Source organism: Bombina bombina, chromosome 5 (genome assembly GCF_027579735.1).
Source record: "Bombina bombina isolate aBomBom1 chromosome 5, aBomBom1.pri, whole genome shotgun sequence".
NCBI classification, from domain to species: Eukaryota; Metazoa; Chordata; class Amphibia; order Anura; family Bombinatoridae; genus Bombina; species Bombina bombina.
The window spans coordinates 41,174,853-41,198,248 of NC_069503.1; the positions used below are offsets into that span (position 1 = coordinate 41,174,853).

At 40.3% G+C, this 23,396-nt stretch overlaps 1 pseudogene; it reads left to right on the forward strand.

The window, feature by feature from the left end:
- The window catches only part of LOC128659786 (gastrula zinc finger protein XlCGF26.1-like), a 60,815-nt pseudogene extending 39,381 nt beyond the window's left edge, over window positions 1-21,434 (forward strand).
- The last annotated feature ends 1,962 nt before the right edge of the window (window positions 21,435-23,396 follow it).

Consider the following 23,396-nt stretch of genomic DNA (forward strand, 5'->3'; position numbering starts at 1 on the left):
TTCTGCTTGGCTGGTCCGGTAGAGGCGCCGAGTGCTCATGTTATCATCTATGTTCAACTAAGCATTCTAGAGGACCGGTGGGTCCGTGAGGGAGGAAGGAATGTCTCAGTCCTTATAGCCTTCAATATGGATGACTGGGTCAGTGGAGTTCTGCTGCATCACTCTCTCATGTGTCTGGGGTTGTCAGACCCTAGAGTTTCCTGCCCTATGTAGTTTAGGGTTGAAGGGCTTAGCGCCCTCTTGCAACCGAGTTGGGCGATTTGGCCCTTTTTCTTTTGAGGCCCTGGGAATTGTCTTTTCTTGACTTGGTTCTGAGCAATTAGTAGTTAATGGGTAGTTCAGCTGCCTTGCAGCGGATGGTTTGCAGAATGGGACCAGCTGCAGCGATTGCACATTGACTGTGTAATGTCTAGCTGTTTTTATGAGACATTTTGGTCTTCCTCCGTTGTCTCCATGTGGGTTAGGTCTCCTTTTAGGGATTTGGGTTCCCCTCCAGGAGATGGTCATTCCCTGTTAGGGACACTTGGCATGGTCTCCTTGGGCTCTGCTTGGGGTTCTTCCTGGAGCTGGGGATGCTGTGCATCCTTTTCTCTCTGTGATCCTCTGATTGTATGGAGGTGATGCAGAGACCAGCCTTTGCTCGAGTGATTTTGGCCTCGAGGTATCCCCTTGCTTGTTGTCCTGTGGCTGTTTGAGAGTCTCTGGGTCGGGACATGCACGTTATCTCGTTATCCGGGTTGATCTGGATATTGCATTGATATCTCCCTGTGGTCTGGTTTTTTATATCAGATGGGGTGTTAAGTTCTCGGATATTGTTTGTTTAAACAATTGGGGGCTCTGACCTGTTTTCCCCCTGTTTCTTCCGGTTGCTGAGGCTTCACTCAGTGTTTTCCCTTGTGGAGTTGTTGCCAGATTTTTTTGGCTCTAGGGCTGGTTCGGGGTTCCCCAGTTCCTGGGAACTTGGGCTATGTTCTTTTACTCTGACTAATTGACCTGGTCATGGTTAGCCAGGTTTTCTGATTGCTGATGCTCATTGGGCTTGACTTACGCCTGTATGATTGGTTTCCCTTGGTCAGCATGCTTTAGTAACCTTATGGATTCACTGCTCTGCAGGTGAATGGGTTTGCAGTGTCACTGCTGCAGCTATTGAAAATTGGATGTGTGTTAGCAAGCTAATTCTTTAGGGGGATTCCTTCCAAGTTCCTCTGCGTTGGAGATTGAGCTCTCCTTTTAGCCTGTGGCTTCGTGTCTTGTGGGCAGGTGCTCTGCCTTTTTGGCCCCATACCCTTTCTTAGGGTGGGGGCTTACTCTCCTTCTTATGGAGGTGTGGCCATTTTCTTAGGGATTCTCCTGGATTCAGGAGGTTGGAACTGAGAGTTAACCTTTTGGAGAGGGGTGTTTCTCTCTGGGTTGTTAATGTTCCATCTGGAGCTGTATATATAGCTCCTCCCTTCCCTCCACCCCGGGTCATTCTTTTTGCCTGTGTTAGTACTAGGAGGAGGTAAAGTGAGGTGTTAGTTTAGATTCTTCAATCAAGAAGTTTTTTATTTTAAAATGGGGCCAGTGAGTACTATTTTTCTCAGGGGGAAATTGTCAGTCTATTGCTTCCCAAAAGGAGTGGAGACAGCTTATTTTCTGCCCTGATGTTGATGATCTTAGCAAACCTTACCTAAGATTCATGATGGTTCCCACAGCTCAGCTGAAGGTAGTGTGAGAAAATCTTCAGTGTGGAGAACGGTGCCTTGCTACAAGCAGCATTGAGGTATGTTCAGTCTTTTGTTTCTGGGGAGACTTGATGCATCAGAACAGGCTGATATTTTTCCCTATATGGAAGGAAATGGTGTACCTGAAATCCCTTTATATTATTTGCCAAAGTATGTAAATATTTCTTTGAGACTTATTTAGGGCTGGACGCTGGGAGTTGCGGTTTGCTTAAGGGCTGTTAATGTTGTCACTGGTTTGAGGGAGTGCAGTGTTACGATGTTTGCTGTGAATACAAGAGGGCACATGGCTTTATTTTTTGTCTTACAAGTCGACATGTTGTTTTTACTTGCGACCCATGCTGGTCTTAATCAGATTTAGAGTAACGCCCACGGTGGGTGGGGCCTATTTTCACGCGCTCAGACGCGCAGTAGTATCCGGATCGCATAGCAAACAGAGACTGGGGCTCTGGTGGGGCCTAAGTTGTCTCCTTCTATCTTATCATATATATTACACTGCATGTCCCAGTGAAACATAAGCTTGCACTGTTATAATATATATTGTTGTTGCTTTACTGGCTGTTTCGTATATAATCAACATGGAGGCTAATCAAAGCTTGGATGTATCCACACATTTCTATTCACTCTCTAAATTGGAGGACAGAGGGTTAAATGAACTTGAACTTGAGACTTTGTTTGTCACAGATAGAGCTCACCTTCCACTCAGTAAGCTTTTTGAAGAGGCTGAATTTCTCTTGACAAAAGAATGTCGTCTCAAATTGGACATTTGGACATTACAAAAATATCTCTCTTTGGGGATTATACCTAGGGGACTACGCATAGCCAAGTTCCCCACTTTTCCTGTTGAGGATGTAGAATTTATTACTGCATGGAATGCCATATTAACAGATTGTTCGATACGCTTGATTAATATGCTTATAGATTATAAGAGAAAGCTATTACAGAATATAACTGTTGATATTGAATTACTACAGTCAGAACTAAGTATACGTAGTACATGTGTCAAATACTCACAATATGATAGTATTTTGAGAAGCACTTTAGATGAGGCTAAAAATAATATTATGGGCATTAAGCATGAGAAATACCTTAGGGACCAAAGTGACTATGACAACAATAGAGTCTATATTTGGAACAAAAAACAAAGGTCACATGCACATAGATTTAAAAAAGACAATAGACTCAAATCCCAGGGACAAGGGGGTCAGAAGGGACATTCCACACTCAAAAAAGTCACTTTCTCTGACAGTGAGGTAGAGTCACAAGAGGACTATAATACTGGTGCCTCTTCAGGTGATGAGAATATACAAATACCCACAGTCACCTTAAATAAAACCAGGGCCACAGTTCCCGCCCCAGTACAGCCCAATACAGGTAGTAGGGGAAGAGGTAGGGGTAGACAAACCAGATATCAGGATCTGGATAGTACCAATGAAGCCCCCATACCCACTACTGCCATGTCTATGGAACGGGAGAGGGGAGAGATTGAGCAGGTTTTTTCCAGGCCCTCCATAGGACAAGAAGGGGGGGGGGGGAAGGTGGAGATCATTTAAAAACAAGGTCCTCGTCCAGAAGGAGACATCAGGGCAGGAAGTACAACTAACACCAGTGATTAACCTTTCTAGCCATACATTGAGCAAGGTTGAGGAAAAAGTCCTGGGCTTGGGGCTTAACTTTGTACCTACTGATAACTTTGATCTATTCACTACATTAGTCGATGTAAATAAACTCATCAGAACACTAACATTAAAGAAGCATTTCAAAAATGACCAGGCTGAGGATGTTTATATAGGTGATTCAGCTAAAGAGCAAAGAAACTTTCCTTTAACTTTTGAAGAATGTTGTGATGTGGTGGACCTAGAGTCACTACATGGATAAAACTATTGTGGTGATATTAATTCTGCCCACACCAGTACCATTGGTCCCAAATTCAGAGGTGCATCCAAATTTTACCCTATTCAGTCAAGGGGACCCATCCTGGAAAAATTCCAGCGAAGGGTGGAAGAAGATTTAAATAAATTGGCATACACCTCTGGCTATGGAACTAAGGATAATCTTAGTGCTAAGGAAAGAAAAGCACTCAAAGATTTAAGTAAAAATAAAAATTTGGTGGTGAGGGCGGCAGACAAGGGGGGATCTGTTGTTTTAATGGATAGGGTATTCTTTATTAAAGAAGCCCTACGGCAACTTAATGATCCCAAACAATATACCATACTGGATTTTGACCCCACACCAAGGTTCCAAAGGGAGCTTTCACACCTGATTGATGATGGGATGGAAGGGTTTTTTTTTGATGAAGGCACTAGCGATTATCTATATAACAGTAACCCCAGAATTCCTACCTTCAACCTTCTCCCTAAGGTACACAAGTCCTTGGAGAATGTTGAAGGTAGGCCTATCATCAGCGGGATTGGTTCAATGTTGGAACCACTATCCAGATGGTTAGATTCCCTTCTACAACCCTTAGTGGGGGAACTCCTCAGTCACCTGAGGGACACCAAACAACTCCTTATAGAGGTAGAAAAGATTCCTTGGAGGGAGGGCTATGGCTGGCTATCAGTGGATGTTAAGTCACTATATTCATCGATTCCACATAGTTCAGGTTTGGAAGCCATAGCCTTCTTTCTAAGAAGATCTACTGAATACAGTGATGATTTCATTGGATTTGTTGTCAGGGTCACCGAATTCCTCCTCACACATAACTTTTTTGTGTTTGAAAACATATTTTATCTCCAGAGGTGTGGCACGGCCATGGGAGCAAAATTTGCTCCCTCTTACGCCAACCTATATATGGGTTGGTGGGAGCTGTGCCACATCTATGGAGATAGAAACAGACAAAGAGGCAAAATTGTATATTATCGTCGATATATAGATGATCTGCTATTTGTCTGGGATGGAAGTGAGGAGGAAGCTGAGATATTTGCAGAGTATTTGAACATTAACAAGGCTGGCCTACAGTTCACCCATGAGTATGGGCCCACTAGCATCAATTTTTTGGATGTTACCCTTCATGGTGTGAAATCAGAAAATGTTAAGGTTGAGCTTTATAGGAAACCAATAACCAGAAATACTCTCCTACATGCCCACAGTAGTCACCTGAAACAGGTATTCAAGTCAGTCTTGAAGGGTCAGTTCACCAGGGTTAAAAGGAATTGTACCCGAGATAGTGAACATTTCAAGCATGAAACTGAACTAGTTACCAAGTTTCAAGAGAGAGGGTACCCCAAGCAGGATATATATAGGGCACGTGAGGAAGTAAGGGCCATAAAAAGGACCACCCTACTTAGTGAGAAACAATCTGTATGTGACACTAAATCTGAACAGTTAACTTTTGTTACTCAGTTCAGCAGGCAATATTATCAGGTGTGCAATATTATACGCAAGCATATGACAGTGCTGAAGGCTGATGACGAACTTGCACACATTGCCACACAAAGGGTGAGGTTTGCCTTTAGAAGAGGCAAAACCATAGGCAATTATGTAGCCCCCACGCAATTAAAACAAGATGAAATAAATACATCCTCTTGGTTAAGATATAAAGGGGTTTACAAGTGTAATTTCAGCAGCTGTATAGCATGTGGACATGTAAAACTAGGAAATATATTTAGGAGTGCCTACTCAGGAGAAACATTTGCACACAGGGCGCTCTTCAATTGTAGGTCCACATATGCAGTCTATCTCCTCAGCTGCGACACATGTGACATTCAATACACAGGTCAAACGTCTCAACAAGTCAGAACCAGGATAAGGGAACATATAAATGACATTAAGCAAGGCAAACTCACTACCCCCCTTGTGAACCATTTCAAGATAAAACATAATAAGGATCCAGGGACATTGTCATGGACAATTATTGAAGTGGTAAATACACACAATAGGGGAGGTGATAGGGAGAATTTGCTCCTCAAAAGGGAGGTGTTTTGGATACACAGGTTGCACACCAGGGTGCCGAATGGGCTTAATTCTGAATATGATTTAATTAATTTCTGGTGTTAGCCTGTGTATTCGAGACATAGCACTAAAATGCTGATATATGCTTATAAGTTTATGTATATACATATTTCTTGGATAAATTTCCCCTTAGGCAACCACACACAAGGCTAATAAAATGATTAAATATATCCTAGTATATGCATACTAGATTGAAATATAGTTATATGCAAAAATGCCTACTAGTGTAAGTTGCTAAGGATAACTCTCTGGTGCCTCCAGTATTGTATCTGTTTACAAATACTTATCTTTATCTTTATTTATTTATTTAGTTTCATTTGTATTTCATTTGTATATTTTTTATTATTTACCAATGTTTCTTCAATTTTTGTATTATCTCATACATATAAACATGATAAGGAATGTTCTGTGAATGATATTACTTATATCATATTAATCTGGTTTATATTTATGACAGATAAAATTGTGCATAAAGTGGATAGTATGGTATTGCATCCTAGATTAGGGCATATATATTAACTACAGGTGGAGGTGGGTGTTACCTACGTAGCACATTAGTTTTTAACCTATCACATGTGATTTGTGTATTTAAATAAGCAAACAAGCTAACACCCTTTAGCTACGATTACGGCATTTGCCGAAACATGTCAGCACCAGGGTACGTGGGGCACCTCCATTCCATCATTGCCCCAGAGGTTTAAGGCTTTTTCCGAAGTGTCTCCTGTTTTATCACCTTAATAAAGGACGATTTTGTGTTGTGAAACTACCCGGTGCCTCCACTCTTTTTTGATGTTAATACCTAAGTTGTCTCGACCTATCGAAGGGTTTTTCAAACTTCAGGCTACAGCAAGTGCATTCCGGGGGCAGGTAGGCGCCACAGCAGAGCTGTGGCATGGTGCAGGGGCCAAATTAAGATATTAAATAGTTTTCTGTTATAAATTGTTTTCTTACATATCTATGCAAGTGGATGCAATACTTATAAAGTATTTTGGGCACTCTAAAATAATATTTTCTGTTCCAAACAAGTTTTGCACGCAGTAGGACAGAGGTCCATGAGAATGCTGCGACCTCTGATGCTTTGGTAGCTTTTTCCGATGTACCCTCACAGGGATCTGATTTGGGGGTTGGGAACTTCTGTCTGAGGGGGAACTTTCCGATTCGGGAAGTGTGTTGCCTCAGAAGGATACGGACGCTATGTCCTTTAGATTTAAGCTTGAACACCTCCGCCTATTACTTTGGGAGGTTTTAGCGACTCTGTATGACTGTGAACCCATCGCGCTTCCACCAGAGAAATTGTGTAAGATAGACAAATACTTAGAGGTTCCTACTTACTCTGATGTTTTTCCGGTTCCTAAAAGAATTTTGGAAATTATTACATAGGAGTGGGAAAGACCGGGTATTCTGTTCTCACCTTCCCCTAATTTTAAGAAAATGTATCCTATGTCTGACACCGTTCGGGACTCTTGGCAAACAGTCCCTAAGGTGGAGGGAGCTATATCTACCTTAGCTAAGCGTACAACTATTCCCATTGAAGACAGTTGTGCTTTCAAAGACCCTATGGATAAGAAATTGGAGGGTCTTCTAAAGAAACTGTTTGTTCAACAGGGCTTCATTTTACAACCAATGGCCTGCATTGTACCAGTCACTACTGCGACGGCCTTCTGGTTTGATACATTAGAAGAGTCTCTTAAGACTGAGACTCCTTTAGAGTATATCTTAGATAGAATTAAAGCTCTTAAGATGGCTAATTCTTTTATTACAGATACCGCCTTTCAGATTGCCAAATTGGCGGCTAAGAATGCTGGATTTGCCATTTTAGCGCGTAGAGCGTTATGGTTAAAATCTTGGTCTGCTGATGAGTCATCTAAGTCAAAGCTTTTGGCTATTCCTTTCAAGGGTAAGACCCTATTCAGGCCTGACTTGAAAGAAATAATTTCTGACATTACGGGAGGTAAGGGTCATCTCCTACCTCAGGATAGATCTTCTAAACTGAGGGGTAAACAGAATAATTTTCATTCCTTTCGGAATTTTAAAGGAGTCCCCTCTTCTTCCTCTTCTTCCGCCAAGCAAGAAGGGAATTTTGTTCAGACCAAGTCAGTCTTGAGACCCAACCAGGCTTGGAACAAGGGTAAACAACTCAAGAAGCCTGCTGTTGCTACCAAGACAGCATGAAGGGGCGGCCCCTGATCCGGGACCGGATCTAGTGGGGGGCAGACTTTCCGTCTTTGCCCAGGCTTGGGTAAGAGATGTGCAGGACCCTTGGACACTGGAAATCGTATCCCAAGGGTATCAGCTGGAATTCAAGAATTCTATACCAAAGGGGAGGTTTCTTCTTTCACGATTGTCTGTAGACCAGATAAAGAGAGAGGTGTTCTTACGTTGTGTAAAAGACCTCGCTACTATGGGAGTAATTCGTCCCGTTCCGAGACTGGAACAGGGGTTTTACTCAAATCTTTTCATGGTCCCCAAAAAGGAGGGCATGTTTCGACCCATTTTAGATCTAAAAAGTCTAAACAAGTTTCTCAGAGTCCCATCCTTCAAGATGGAGACTATTCGAACAATTCTGCCTTTGGGTAAGAGATGTGCAGGACCCTTGGACACTGGAAATCGTATCCCAAGGGTATCAGCTGGAATTCAAGAATTCTATCCCAAAGGGGAGGTTTCTTCTTTCACGATTGTCTGTAGACCAGATAAAGAGAGAGCCGTTCTTACGTTGTGTAGAAGACCTCGCTACTATGGGAGTAATTCGTCCCGTTCCAAGACTGGAACAGGGGTTTTACTCAAATCTTTTCATGGTCCCCAAAAAGGAGGGCACGTTTCGACCCATTTTAGATCTAAAAAGTCTAAACAAGTTTCTCAGAGTCCCATCCTTCAAGATGGAGACTATTCGAACAATTCTGCCTTTGATCCAGGAAGGTCAATATTTGACTACCGTGGACTTGAAGGATGCATAGCTTCATATTCCTATCCACAAGGATCATCATCAGTTCCTTAGGTTTGCCTTTCTAGGTAAACATTTTCAGTTTGTGGCTCTTCTATTCGAGTTGGCCACAGCACCCAGGATCTTCACGAAGGTTCTAGGGTCCCATCTGGCGGTTCTCAGGCCACGGGGGATTGCAGTGGCGCCGTATCTGGGCGATATTCTGATTCAGGCATTTCCATCTGACAAAGTCTCACACGGACATGGTTCTGTCCTTTCTGAGGACTCACGGGTGGAAGGTGAATCTAGAAAAGAGTTCACTAATCCCACAGACAAGGGTTCCCTTCTTGGGAACACTGATAGATTCCATATCCATGAAAATTTTCTTGACGGAGGTCAGAAAGTTAAAGATTCTGAATACATGCCGAACCCTTCAGTCCAATCCTCGGCCATCAGTGGCTCAGTGCATGGAGGCAATAGGATTGATGGTGGTGGCAATGGACATCGTTCCGTTTGCTCGTTTTCATCTCAGACCACTACAATTGAGCATGCTCAGGCAGTGGAATGGAGATTATGCAAATTTGTCTCCTCAGATAGACCTGGGTCAGGAGACAAGAGACTCTCTTCTTTGGTGGTTGTCGTTGGATCATCTGTCCCAGGGGACGTGCTTCCGCAGACCTTCATGGGTGATAGTGACAACGGACGCCAGCCTACTAGGTTGGGGTGTAGTCTGGAATTCCCAGAAGGCTCAGGATGTGTGGACTCAGTCGAGAGTCTCTACTTCCAATCAATATTCTGGAGTTGAGAGCAATATTCAATGCACTTCAGGCGTGGCCTCAGTTGGCTTCGGCCAAATTCATCTGCTTTCAGTCGGACAACATCACGAATGTGGCTTACATCAATCATCAAGGGGGAACAAGGAGTCCCTTAGTGATAACAGAAGTATCGAGGATAATTCAATGGGCGGAGGCCCACTCTTGTTATCTGTCAGCAATCTACATCCCAGGAGTGGACAACTGGGAAGCGGACTTTTTAAGAAGACAGACGTTTCATCCGGGGGAGTGGGAACTCCATCCGGAGGTCTTTGCTACTCTGACTCTGATGGCGTCTCGTCAGAATGCCAAGCTTCCGAGATATGGATCCAGGTCAAGGAATCCTCAGGCCAAACTGATAGATGCCTTGGCTGTGCCTTGGTCGTTCAACCTAGCTTCTGTGTTTCCACTGTTTTGCTCTCCTTCCCCGGGTGATTGCTCGGATCAAACAGGAGAAGGCTTCAGTAATTCTAATCGCGCCTGCGTGGCCTCGCAGGACTTGGTATGCCGATCTAGTGGACATGTCCTCTCTGCCGCCGTGGAGGCTTCCATTGAGGCAGGACCTTCTCATTCAGGGACCTTTTCAACACCCAAATCTAGTTTCTCTGCAACTGACTGCTTGGAGATTGAACGCTTGATTTTATCTAAGCGGGGGTTCTCTGATTCGGTCATTGATACTTTGAATCAGGCATGTAAGCCTGTTACTAGGAAGATCTACCATAAGATATGGCATAAATATCTATATTGGTGTGATTCCAAGGGCTACTCATGGAGTAAAATTAGGGTTCCCAGAATTCTGGAGTTTGAATTTAGTTCTTAATGTTCTTCAAGGGGTTCCATTTGAACCCATGCATTCCATAGATATTGTTATTATCTTGGGAAGTTTTATTTTTGGTTGCCATTTCTTCTGCTCGCAGAGTTTCTGAGCTTTCAGCTTTACAATGTGATTCTCCTTATATTAATCAGGAAATTGTGGTTCCTTCTTTATGCCCTAATCCTTCTTTTAAGAAGGAGCGTCTGTTACATAATTTGGATGTGGTCCGTGCCCTAAAGTTTTACTGGCAGGCGACTAAAGATTTTCGTCAATCTTTCATCATTTATTGTTTTTTCTGGAAAACGTAGGGGCCAGAAAGCTACGGCTACCTCTCTTTCCTTTTGGCTGAAGAGTATCATCCATCTGCCATATGAGACTGCTGGACAGCAGCCTCCTAAAAGAATTACGGCTCATTCTACTAGGGCTGTGGCTTTCTCATGGGCATTTAAAAACTATACTTCTGTTGAACAGATTTGCAAGGCTGCAACTTGGTCGTCTCTTCACACTCTTTTCCAAATTTGATACTTTTGCTTCTTCTGAAGCTGTTTTTGGGAGAAAGGTTCTTGAAGCAGTGGTGCCTTCCGTTTAGGTTCCTGTCTTGTCCCTCCCTTTCATCCGTGTCCTGTAGCTTTGGTATTGTATCCCACAAGTAAGGATGAAATCCGTGGACTCGTCATATCATAAAAAAAAGCAAATTTATGCTTACCTGATAAATTTATTTCTTTTATGATATGACGAGTCCACGGCCCACCCTGTCATTTCTAAGACAAGTATATATTTATTTTTCGTAAACTTAAGTCACCTCTGCACCTTTGGCTTTTCCTTTCTCTTCCTAACTTCGGTCGAATGACTGGAGGTGGAGGGAAGGGAGGAGCTATATATACAGCTCTGCTGTGGTGCTCTTTGCCACTTCCTGTTAGCAGGAGGATAAATCCCACAAGTAAGGATGAAATCCGTGGACTCGTCATATCGTAAAAGAAATACATTTTTCAGGTAAGCATAAATTTCCTTATTTACCATTCCCCAATTTTGCATAATTAGCACTATTATAGAATTATACTTTTATCCTCTGTAATTACCTTGTATCTACGCTTATGCAGACTACCTCCTTATCTCAGTTCTTTTGACAGATCCACGTGCATGAGCACAATGTTATTTATATGAAACACATGAACTAACACCCTCTAGCTGTGAAAAAATGTCAAATGCATTTAAATAAGAGGCAGCCTTCAAAGGCTTAGAAATTAGCATAGGAGCCTCCTAGGATTAGCTTTCAACTAAGAATACAAAGATACCAAAGCAAATTTGGTGATAAAAGTAAATTAGCAAGATGTTTAAAATGACATGCCCTATCTGAATCATGAAAGATTAATTCGGACTTTAATATCCCTATAAGGGGCTCATTATTGAACACGGACATTAAGATATTTGCTAAAATTCTATCACATAGACTGAACAAAATTCTCCCCCACATAATACATTCTGATCAAGTTGGTTTTGTTCCGGGCCGCGAAGCCAAAGACAATACAGTGAGAGCAGTACACCTTATCCATTATGTCACCAAAAAAAAAATACCATCTCTATTCTTATCTACTGATGCCGAAAAGGCTTTCGATCGTATAGCATGGGACTTCTTAAAAGCTACGTTATTACAGTTAGGCCTAGGCCCCCAAATTATAACCCGTATTTTCTCACTTTACTCTCAACCGAGCGCCCGCATACTGATAAATGGATCCTTATCCGACCCCTTTACTATAACTAATGGAACACGTCAGGGATGCCCCCTTTCACCTCTTCTGTTTACCTTTGTAATAGAGACATTAGCAACTAGTATTAGGAACAACCCACAAATACACGGTATTAACATTGGCTCACAACAATATAAAGTCTCTCTCTTCGCAGATGATATGCTTCTCTCCATCACAGACCCCAAAGAATCAATCCCACCAATAAACCAAGAACTAGAGATTTTTCACACATTGTCAAACTTTACCATTAATAAGGCCAAATCTGAAATTCTAAGTATAAATATTAGTAAACATGACATACACAATATAAAACAGCTCACATCATTCTCATGGTGTAATGCTTCACTTAAATATCTAGGAGTCAAACTAGCGCCAACCTACGATGATATGTTCAATATGAACTACGTACCTCTTAAAAAGACAATTATAAATGACCTCTCTTCATGGAGATCTAAGCAGATATCTTGGTTGGGACGTATAGAGGTTATTAAAATGAACATATTTCCGAGAATACTTTACTACTTACAAACACTACCCATCCCATTACCCACAACCTATTTACCCTCCATACAAAAGGCTTTTAATGATTACATTTGGAACAAGAAGCCACCTAGAATAAATAAAAACATAATGTATTCACCCAGATCTCAGGGGGGAATGGGAGTCCCGAATCTCGAGTTGTATAGACAAGCAATTGTTTTGCAGAGAGTTCTGGACTGGAATATTCACTATCAACACAAACGCTGGATTCCCTTAGAACATCTAATTCACCAAAAGCCCCATCTAGGTAGACTGTGTTGGGACATCTCCAACAAACCCCAGCTCAAAACTGATATTAACCCGATAACGAATGAAACCTTTAAGACATGGGACAAAATCATTAACACATCCTTATTTATCTCCTCCAAACCATCCCCATTGACGTCCCTTCTGGAGAATGGGGAGATTATATTGTATCCGCCTACTACCACAATAGATCCAATAAACCAAACCACAGATATAGCAGTACGGACCATGATTACAAACGAATCAATTCGCACACAGTCAGATTTGATTGCAGACGGACATGAATGTTTCTCCAATTGGTTCACATACCGACGAGCTAGAAACTATATACTTAAACACAAAGATTATAATAATATGTCTAGACCGTTGACAAACTTTGAATCTTTATGCATACAAACACCACCACTCAGACATACACTATCCTTCATTTACAAACTATTATCTCAGAAACCCCCGGGGTATATACCACTATTTTTGGAAAAATGGGAAACAGACCTAGGTACCATAATAACACCCCAAACGAGCCACGCCATCCTACAAGCCACTAGAAAATCATCTATCTCATCCTCTATTCTAGAAATTAACTTCAAACTCTTACATAGATGGTACTTTACCCCAAAGAAATTACACAGATTATTTCGCTCCCATCCAAACACATGTTGGAGATGCGGTCATGTAGATAGTAATGATGCACATATGTGGTGGTGGTGTAATGATATTCAAAACTTCTGGCGACACGTAATTAAAGAAATAGAATCCATCCTGGAGATTGTTCTCCCTCTAGACCCTTTGATATGGCTCCTGAATAAACCCCCAAACATTAAACATAAACCTTATTTACGGTTGTTCACGATAATGACAAATGGAGCGAAAATACTAATAGCCAAAAATTGGAAAAGTAATAAAGGCCCCTCATTAGGTATGTGGGTTGACAAAGTTACAGACCTTTTAGATCTCGAAGAATATTATTACCTCAAGAATGCCAAAATGGATACTTATGCAGAGATATCCCAAATCTGGGAAACCTACAAACATTCAAAGTAAAACCTATAAACATACCTCCAACTGGTTGCGGGTGGGACGGGACTCGCCCACCACTTTCTTTCCCTTTTACCTTTTTTCTGAAAACCCTTAACCCCTTTCTTTCTTTTTCTCTCTCTTTCCTCTCTAAACTAATATGATAAATTCATATGTCCAGAATTCTTAACTTGTACATGTAAATGTAAGAAAATATAAGACAACTATTGAACATGTATAATGGAGGAGCTGCGTCTCCCATTTATTGTATGTTACTTTATTACTTTCAATAAAGTTGTTGGGAAAAAAAAAAAAAAAAGAAAACAACAGGATCTTTTGCGCATGCGTTACCAACGTCATGCACAGAGGATCCTGTGGGGTTTTTTTTACAGCAAAAAGTTAGGAAAAAATTTAAAATAAAGGTCTTAGTGTCGGGGCGGCCGGAGCATGCAGTAGCAAATAAGTGTTTATATGAAAATTACTACAGTAAGTTTTAAATTTGTGTATTTTCATGAATGAAACATTATTTTTAAATGTTACATCGAATGGCGCAAAATACAAGTATTAAATTTACCATCACTTTAAGTTTCAAAAAAAAAAAAAAAAAATATCCCTATAAGGGGCAATTAGAACACACACAGTGTTAACTGTACTAAATGCTTGTGGTGAATCAATTGCACATATTTAATAACCTAAACAGCTGATCTGTATCACATGAATTGTTATGTATGCCTTAAATTATACCATATGTACAGTTAATCAGAACCATTATTTATTATTATCTGTCTAAACCATTTAATATACTTTTTACAGACGCAGCCAGAGCACTGTGAAATGTTAGCGCTGCAGAATCTGTTGGCGCTCTACAAATAACCGATAATAATATTAGGTATTGATCTAACTGGACTGAATAAGGGAACCTTCTTCCTGAGCACAGACATTGGAGCCTGTTATCAGCATGAACTCATATGTGTTAGGTGAGTAAAATTAGATATTATGCTGACTTTAATTACTGGGAAATGAGAATAGACCACTTATTAAACAAATATAAACTATTATATTTATATCTGCATCTTTTAAGAACATTTGTGTCAGTGACCATTATAAAGAAGGAGCAACTCCTATTGGACTGAGGAGTAGGGTAAAAAATACAACTCCCCCTCTGTGTCCTTTTAGACAGATCATGTCTAACTGCCTAACCTCACCCCCTGACCTGGTTCATTACTCAGAACACCTGCAACTCCACCTTCCCCTGCCCTGACCTCGCTTATGGAACACCCATAACTAAACTTAAATGACTACCTTGTTCCCAGTGAGTGTTCCCCACCCCAGAACCGCCCCTGATTTGTGTGCTTTATATTTCAGTAAATATTATTAAACTAATAATTTTTCTTTTATGCAATTGGCAAGAGTCCATGAGCTAGTGACGTATGGGATATACAATCCTACCAGGAGGGGCAAAGTTTCCCAAACCTCAAAATGCCTATAAATACACCCCTCACCACACCCACAATTCAGTTTTTACAAACTTTGCCTCCTATGGAGGTGGTGAAGTAAGTTTGTGCTAAGATTTCTACGTTGATATGCGCTTCTCAGCATTTTGAAGCCTGATTCCTCTCAGAGTACAATGAATGTCAGAGGGATTTGAAGGGAGTATCACCTATTGAATGCAATGGTTTTCCTCACGGGGATCTATTTCATAGGTTCTCTGTTATCGGTCGTAGAGATTCATCTCCTACCTCCTTTTTCAGATCGACGATATACTGTCATATTCCATTACCTCTACTGATATCCGTTTCAGTACTGGTTTAGCTATCTGCTATATGTGGATGGGTGTCTTTGGTAAGTATGTTTTCATTACTTAAGACACTCTCAGCTATGGTTTGGCACTTTATGTATTTTATAAAGTTCTAAATATATGTATTGTACTTATATTTGCCATGATTCAGGTTTTCAGTTTATTTCCTTTTGCAGACTGTCAGTTTCATATCTGGGAAATGTTTTTTTTAGGAAAAATTTATTTCTTACCTGGGGTGTAGTCTTTTTCAAATTGACTATCTTTTAATTTTGCGGGCAGAATAAGGCTAAACTTTGTGTCATTTTTGGCACGAAAATTTTTTTGGTGCGAAGTTGCGTTCATTGACGCAATTTCGTAATTTCTGGCGTCTTAGTTGACGCTGAGTCCTTCACAAGGTTGCGTCTTCTGTGACACGAGTGTGTCATTTCCGGACGTTTTTGGCGCCAAAAAATATCTTTCTGTGTGTGCCGTGCGTCATACTTGGCGCCAAATATTTTCACTATCAGTTCCTGAGATTCTCTTTTCTAGACAAGCATTACCAATTTGCTGCTCTTCCTTTTGGTCTAGCGACAGCTCCAAGAATCTTTTCAAAGGTTCTCGGTGCCCTACTCTCTGTAATCAGAGAGCAGGGTATTGCAGTGTTTCCTTATTTGGACGATATCTTGCTACTTGCTCAGTCTTTACATTCCTGCAGCATCGGACGCGATCCCCTTTGCTCCTTTTCATATGAGACCTTTCCAGCTTTGTATGCTGAACAATTGGTGCAGGGATTATACAAAGATATCACAATTAATATCCTTAAATCCCAATGTTCGACTCTCTCTGACTTGGTGGTTAGATCACCATCGTATGATTGTAGGGGCCTCTTTTGTTCATCCAACCTGGACTGTGATCACAACAGATGCAAGTCTTTCAGGTTGGGGGGCTGTTTGGGGATCTCTGACAGCACAAGGGGTCTGGAAATCTCAAGAGGCGAGATTACCAAAAAATATTTTAGAACTCCGTGCAATTCTCAGGGCTCTTCAATTTTGGCCTCTGTTGAAGAGAGAACCATTCATTTGTTTTCAGACAGACAATATCACAACTGTGGCATATGTCAATCATGAGGGTGGGACTCACAGTCCTCAAGCTATAAAAGAAGTGTCCCGGATACTTGTTTGGGCAGAATCCAGCTCCTATATAATTTCTGCGGTTCATATCCCAGGTATAGACAATTGGGAAGCGGATTATCTCAGTCGTCAGACTTTACATCCAGGAGAATGGTCTCTCCACCCAGATGTGTTTTCTCAAATTGTTCAGATGTGTGGACTTCCAGAAATAGATCTGATGGCATCTCATCTAAACAAGAAACTTCCCAGGTACTTGTCCAGGGATCCTCAGGCGGAAGCAGTGGATGCGTTGACACTTCCTTGGTGTTTTCAACCTGCTTTTCCCGCCTCTAGTTCTTCTTCCAAGAGTGATCTCCAAAATCATCATGGAGCGATCATTTGTGCTGCTGGTGGCTCCAGCATGGCCTCACAGGTTTTGGTATGTGGATCTTGTTCGGATGTCCAGTTGCCAACCTTGGCCACTTCCATTATGGCCAGACCTTATTTTGCAAGGTCCGTTTTTCCATCAGGATCTCAAATCATTACATTTGAAGGTATGGAAATTGAACGCTTAGTGCTTAGTCATAGAGGTTTCTCTGACTCAGTGATTAATACTATATTACAGGCTCATAAATCTGTTTCTAGAAAGATTTATTATCGCGTTTGGAAGACTTACATTTCATGGTGTTCTTCTCATAAATTTTCTTGGCATTCTTTTAGAATTCCTACAATTTTACAGTTTCTTCAGGATGGTTTAGATAAAGGTTTGTCTGCAAGTTAATTGAAAGGACAAATCTCTGCTCTTTCTGTTTTATTCCACAGAAAAATTGCTAAAATAACTGATATTCACTGTTTTGTACAGCTTTGGTTCGTATCAAGCCTGTCATTAAATCAATCTCTCCTCCTTGTAGTCTTTGGTTTTAAAGGCTTTAAAGGCTCCTCCATTTGAGCCTATGAATTCTTTGGACATTAAACTACTTTCTTGGAAAGTGTTGTTCCTTTTGGCCATCTCTTCTGCTAGAAGAGTTTCTGAATTATCTGCTCTCTATTGTGAATCTCCTTTTCTGAATATTTTCATCAGTATAAGGCAGTTTTGCGGACTTCATTTAAATTCTTACCTAAGGTTGTGAATTCTAACATCAATAGAGAAATTGTTGTCCCTTCTTTGTGTCCTAATCCTAAGAATTCATTGGAGAGATCTTTACATTCTTTGGATGTGGTAAGAGCTCTGAAATATTATGTTGAAGCTACTAAAGTCTTCAGAAAGACTTCCAGTCTATATGTTATCTTTTCTGGTTCCAGGAAAGTTCAGAGGGCTTCTGTCGTTTCTTTGGCATCATGGTTAAAGCTTTTGATTCATAAAGCTTTTTTGGAGTCGGATAAATCCCCACCTCAGAGAATAACGGCTCATTCTACTAGATCAGTTTCCACTTCTTAGGCTTTTTAGAATGAAGCTTCAGTTGATCAGATTTGCAAAGCAGCAACTTGGTCTTCTTTGCATACATTTACTAAATTCTATCATTTTGATGTATTTTTTTCTTCGGAAGCAGTTTTTGGTAGAAAAGTTCTTCAGGCAGCTGTTTCAGTTTGATTCTTCTGATTTAAGTTTTTTCTTTTCAATTATGAGACTAAACTTATGTTTTGGGTTGTGGATTAATCTTTTTTAGCGGAAAATGGCTGTTTTTATTTTTATCCCTCCCTCTCTAGTGACTCTTGCGTGGAGTTCCACTTCTTGGGTATTGCTAGCCCATACGTCACTAGCTCATGGACTCTTGCCAATTACATGAAAGAAAACATAATTTATGTAAGAACTTACCTGATAAATTCATTTCTTTCATATTGGCAAGAGTCCATGAGGCCCACCCTTTTTATGGTGGTTATGATTTCTTTTGTATAAAGCACAATTATTTCCAAATTCCTTTGTTGATGCTTTTTACTCCTTTCTCATCACCCCACTACTTGGCTATTCATTAAACTGAATTGTGGGTGTGGTGAGGAATGTATTTATAGGCATTTTGAGGTTTGGGAAACTTTGCCCTTCCTGATAGGATTGTATATCCCATACGTCACTAGCTCATGGACTTTTGCCAATATGAAAGAAAACTACAGCTGAAAGCTTAAAAGTAATGTAAAATCACTGCTTATTACCCTCTCAAAACATATCAAACTGGTTAATAGTCCGTGATGAATAAGACATCCTGTTCTCACCCAACTTATTGAGCATGAGCTAGGCAGGGCTGTATGTGCAGTTGCTTGTGCAATGTTAAAAGAGGATGGTGGGTGCCACCTCTTTTGACCAGAATACAGATGTACTTGTTCCCTGGCTGAGAACATTGTGCAACATTCTTTGTCATCCATTTTTTAAGTGTAGGATTTACAGGTAAATACATTTAAAAATAAACACATAACGGAAGACATTTTGTTGCGTATAAAAGAACAATATGATTTTTTTTATTAAGATGGATTATATTATAAAGAATAAATATTATTTGTCTTTATTTCATTTCTTTTTATGTAGATAAACACATGAATAGTTCACCTGCATTCTTCACTACAGAAAGCATCAGAATGATACCACAGACTCCAAACGTCTTAGACACTAATGACTATTCACAAACATTGGGGAAATCACAGCAGATATTTAAAGAAGATGATAAATTGTCAGGAACTGTGAAGCAATCATTATATACAGAGAGTAATTTAGTCATCAAACAAGAGGATAATATTTATGACTTATCTAGTGAAATGATTATACCTGAGGATAAACCACACATATTTACTGAGTACTCAAAACATATTAAAGAAGGGAAACGTCTACAGTCTAACCAAATGATTCATACAATGGAGAAACCTTTCAAATGTATAGAATGTGAGAAAAGCTTAACATGTAATTCACATCTCCTAGAACACCACAAAATTCACACAGGTAAGAAGTCAAATACATGTCCTGAGTGTGGAAATAGGTTTACACGAATGACAAAACTTATAGCTCATGAAAGGACCCACACAGGGGAGAAACCATTTAGCTGTACAGAGTGTGAAAACAGTTTTACACAAATGGATCATCTGAATACTTATAAAAAGAATAACGCAGGAGAAAAGCCTTTCACATGTACAGAGTGTGAAAAATCTTTTACACATATGAGTCATCTGAAAATTCATGAAAGGATTCACACAGGAGAAAAGCCTTTCACATGTATAGAGTGTGGAAAATCTTTTACACGTATGAGTAATTTGAGAACTCATGAAAGGATTCACACAGGAGAAAAACCTTTCACATGTACAGAGTGTGGAAATTTTTTTACACATATGAGTAATCTGAAAACTCATGAAAGGATTCACACAGGAGAAAAGCCTTTCACATGTACAGAGTGTGGAAAAAGTTTTACACATATAAATAGTATGAAAAAGCATGAAAGGATTCACACAGGAGAAAGGCCTTTCACATGTACAGAGTGTGGAAATTGTTTTGCACAAATGGATCATCTGAAAACTCATGAAAGGAGTCACACAAGGATAAAGCCTTTCACATGTACAGAGTGTGGGAAAAGTTTTACACAAAAGAGTTATCTGAAATATCATAAAAAAATTCACACAGGAGAAAAGCCTTTCACATGTACAGAGTGTGGAAAAAGTTTTACACATATGAGTAATCTGAAAACTCATGAAAAGAGTCACACAGGGGAAAAGCCTTTAACATGTACAGAGTGTGGAAAAAGTTTTACACATATGAGTAATCTGAAAACTCATGAAAAGAGTCACACAGGGGAAAAGCCTTTAACATGTACAGAGTGTGGAAAAAGTTTTACACATATGAGTAAACTGAAAACTCATGAAATGAGTCACACAGGGGAAAAGCCTTACACATGTACAGAGTGTGGAAAAAGTTTTTCACTAATAAATAGTCTGAAAACTCATGAAAGGATTCACACAGGAGAAAAGCCTTTCAAATGTACAGAGTGCGGGAAATGTTTTACACAAAAGACTAAGCTGAAAACTCATGAAAGGATTCACACAGGAGAAAAGCCATTCAAATGTACAGAGTGTGGGAAATGTTTTACAGTAAAGAGTAATCTGAATACTCATGAAAGGAGTCACACAGGGGAAAAACCTTTCAAATGTACAGAGTGTGGGAAATGTTTTACACAAAAGAGTGAGCTGAAAGCTCATGAAAGGAGTCACAGAGGAGAAAAACCTTTCATGTGTACAGAGTGTGGGAAATGTTTTACACAAAAGACTAATCTGAATACTCATGAAAGGATTCACAAGGGAAGAAACCTTTCACATGTTTGGAAAGTGGAAAAAAGGTTTTTATTGAAATCAGGTTTCACAAAACACCAAATATTTACACACAAATAAACTTTATATACACAGTGTACAACCTCTTTGCAATTATCCTAAAGAGGACAAACTCTCTAAATAGAAGCAGCAAAAAGGATCCTATTGTAAATAATACTTTCTAAATCCCAGTTATAAAAGCCCCAGATTGGAAGTGCTCTCCTGCAGTCTTTTGTTCCTCTATATATGTGCACCTCAGTTTCTCTCATATCAATGTGATAGAATCCAAACACCACACAGGAATATACAGATCTGTCCTCATACTGACCAAAAAAATATAGAGAGAGTAGAAAGAGTCTCTATATAAGGTGCGCAGAGTTCCTAAATATTCAGATAGTGATAAAGATATATCCCAGTGTCTTTCTTGGAGGAGCAGGCAGCACTCTTGGACAATGCGGATTGGAAAAACACCTGTATGGACAGAGAGAAAAAGAGGCGCCTCATGGGACAGTATCGTGCCAGTAGAGATAACAGACAGAGCGGCAGCACGTAAGTATATATACTCACAAGGATAGTGGCATATATGGATGCCTAGTAGAACAGGACGGGACTTTCTGTCGCCCGACAGACAAACGCTCCGGTGCTTGGACGTAGGGTCATGTGGCCCGTCGGCCAATCGGCAGCCACAGACAGTCAGCGTCAGGGATGGGAGCTGTTCCGGGAGTAGCCAATAGCCAGACGTCACAGATAGAATGGCGGGTCGACGGACCAATCAGATAATGGAGAGCGTAGAGCAAGTGGTAGTATAAAAACTCGTATTTATTGAGTTAGGTTAAAAACAAGAAGCATACAGCAACACGTTTCTCGACCTACGGGTCGTTTCATCAGGCTGATAGTGCCTCTATAAAAACTTGCTCTACTTATAATAACATTAAGCCTATCAGAAGCTGACATGACACACACACCCCTGTTGGGGGCCAATGGGAAGGCCAAGTGAGGATTGGCCGATTGCCACACACTCTATTAATTGGGTTATAGCAATTGGCCAGCAATAGGCCAATCCTCACTTGGCCTTCCCATTGGCCCCCAACAGGGGTGTGTGTGTCATGTCAGCTTCTGATAGGCTTAATGTTATTATAAGTAGAGCAAGTTTTTATAGAGGCACTATCAGCCTGATGAAACGACCTGTAGGTCGAGAAATGGGTTGCTGTATGCTTCTTGTTTTTAACCTAACTCAATAAATACGAGTTTTTATACTACCACTTGCTCTATGCTCTCCTTTATCTGATTGGTCCGTCGACCCGCCATTCTATCTGTGACATCTGGCTATTGGCTACTCCCGGAACAGCTCCCATCCCTGACGCTGACTGTCTGTGGCTGCCGATTGGCTGACGGGCCACGTGACCCTACGTCCAAGCACCGGAGCGTTTGTCTATCGGCGACAGAAAGTCCCATCCTGTTCTACTAGGCATCCATATATGCCGCTATCCTTGTGAGTATATATACTTACGTGCTGCCGCTCTGTCTGTTATCTCTACTGGCACGATACTGTCCCATGAGGCGCCTCTTTTTCTCTCTGTCCATACAGGTGTTTTTCTCATACTGACCAGTTTACACAACCATTCACCACCAAATCACCCCCAGTGTTGTTTATTAATATGCCAGTGTTAGGAGTTGTACGTTTGTTTTACATAGGGGAGAAAATAATTACATTTACATAATAAAGGAGTCTTTATATGAATAGAGTGTTAGAGAATTATATAAACAAGAACATCAGTCTCAAATTATTGACATCTGGGAGATATATTTAATGTGCTCATCATGTGAATAAACCTTTTCTTATAGCAATATATGCTTAGCATTGTACATATTATATACCGGAGGAATTACTGAGGGGAAACTGATTTTATTTAATGAGACACAATATCAGTAACCGGTACATACGTGATCATAATCAGTTTAATTTAAATGGCTACTATAACCTACATGTATACTGGGTATGTAATATGAATGTCATGTTCTGTAACTTGATATTATGTCTGTTAGATGTTTTCATGTTAGTTAGAAGCCACAAGAACTGAAAATAGCACATACTGTAAATATAAAGGGGTCATTATATGTCTGATAAATCCCTTTGTATCAAGAGCACAAGTGTTAGGTATATTTATACCATGTGTGCATATATCATATAATGCTGCTTTTTACTATATAATGATATATAATGTTTTTTCATGCAAATAAAAATGATTGGAATCCAGACCAGTATTTTGTGTTTTTTTGTATTATTAAAAACACAATATTAGGGAAACACCGGGCAGCAGCCATCTTGCAGGTCGCACTGAGCTTTAGCTCCTCAAGTTCTCTCAATTGTTCTTTAATTTAACTAACATATGGATCTGACCGGAACAATAAGGTCCCACTGTGGCTAACACCTTTTACACAGAAGCCAGTCCACAACTACTT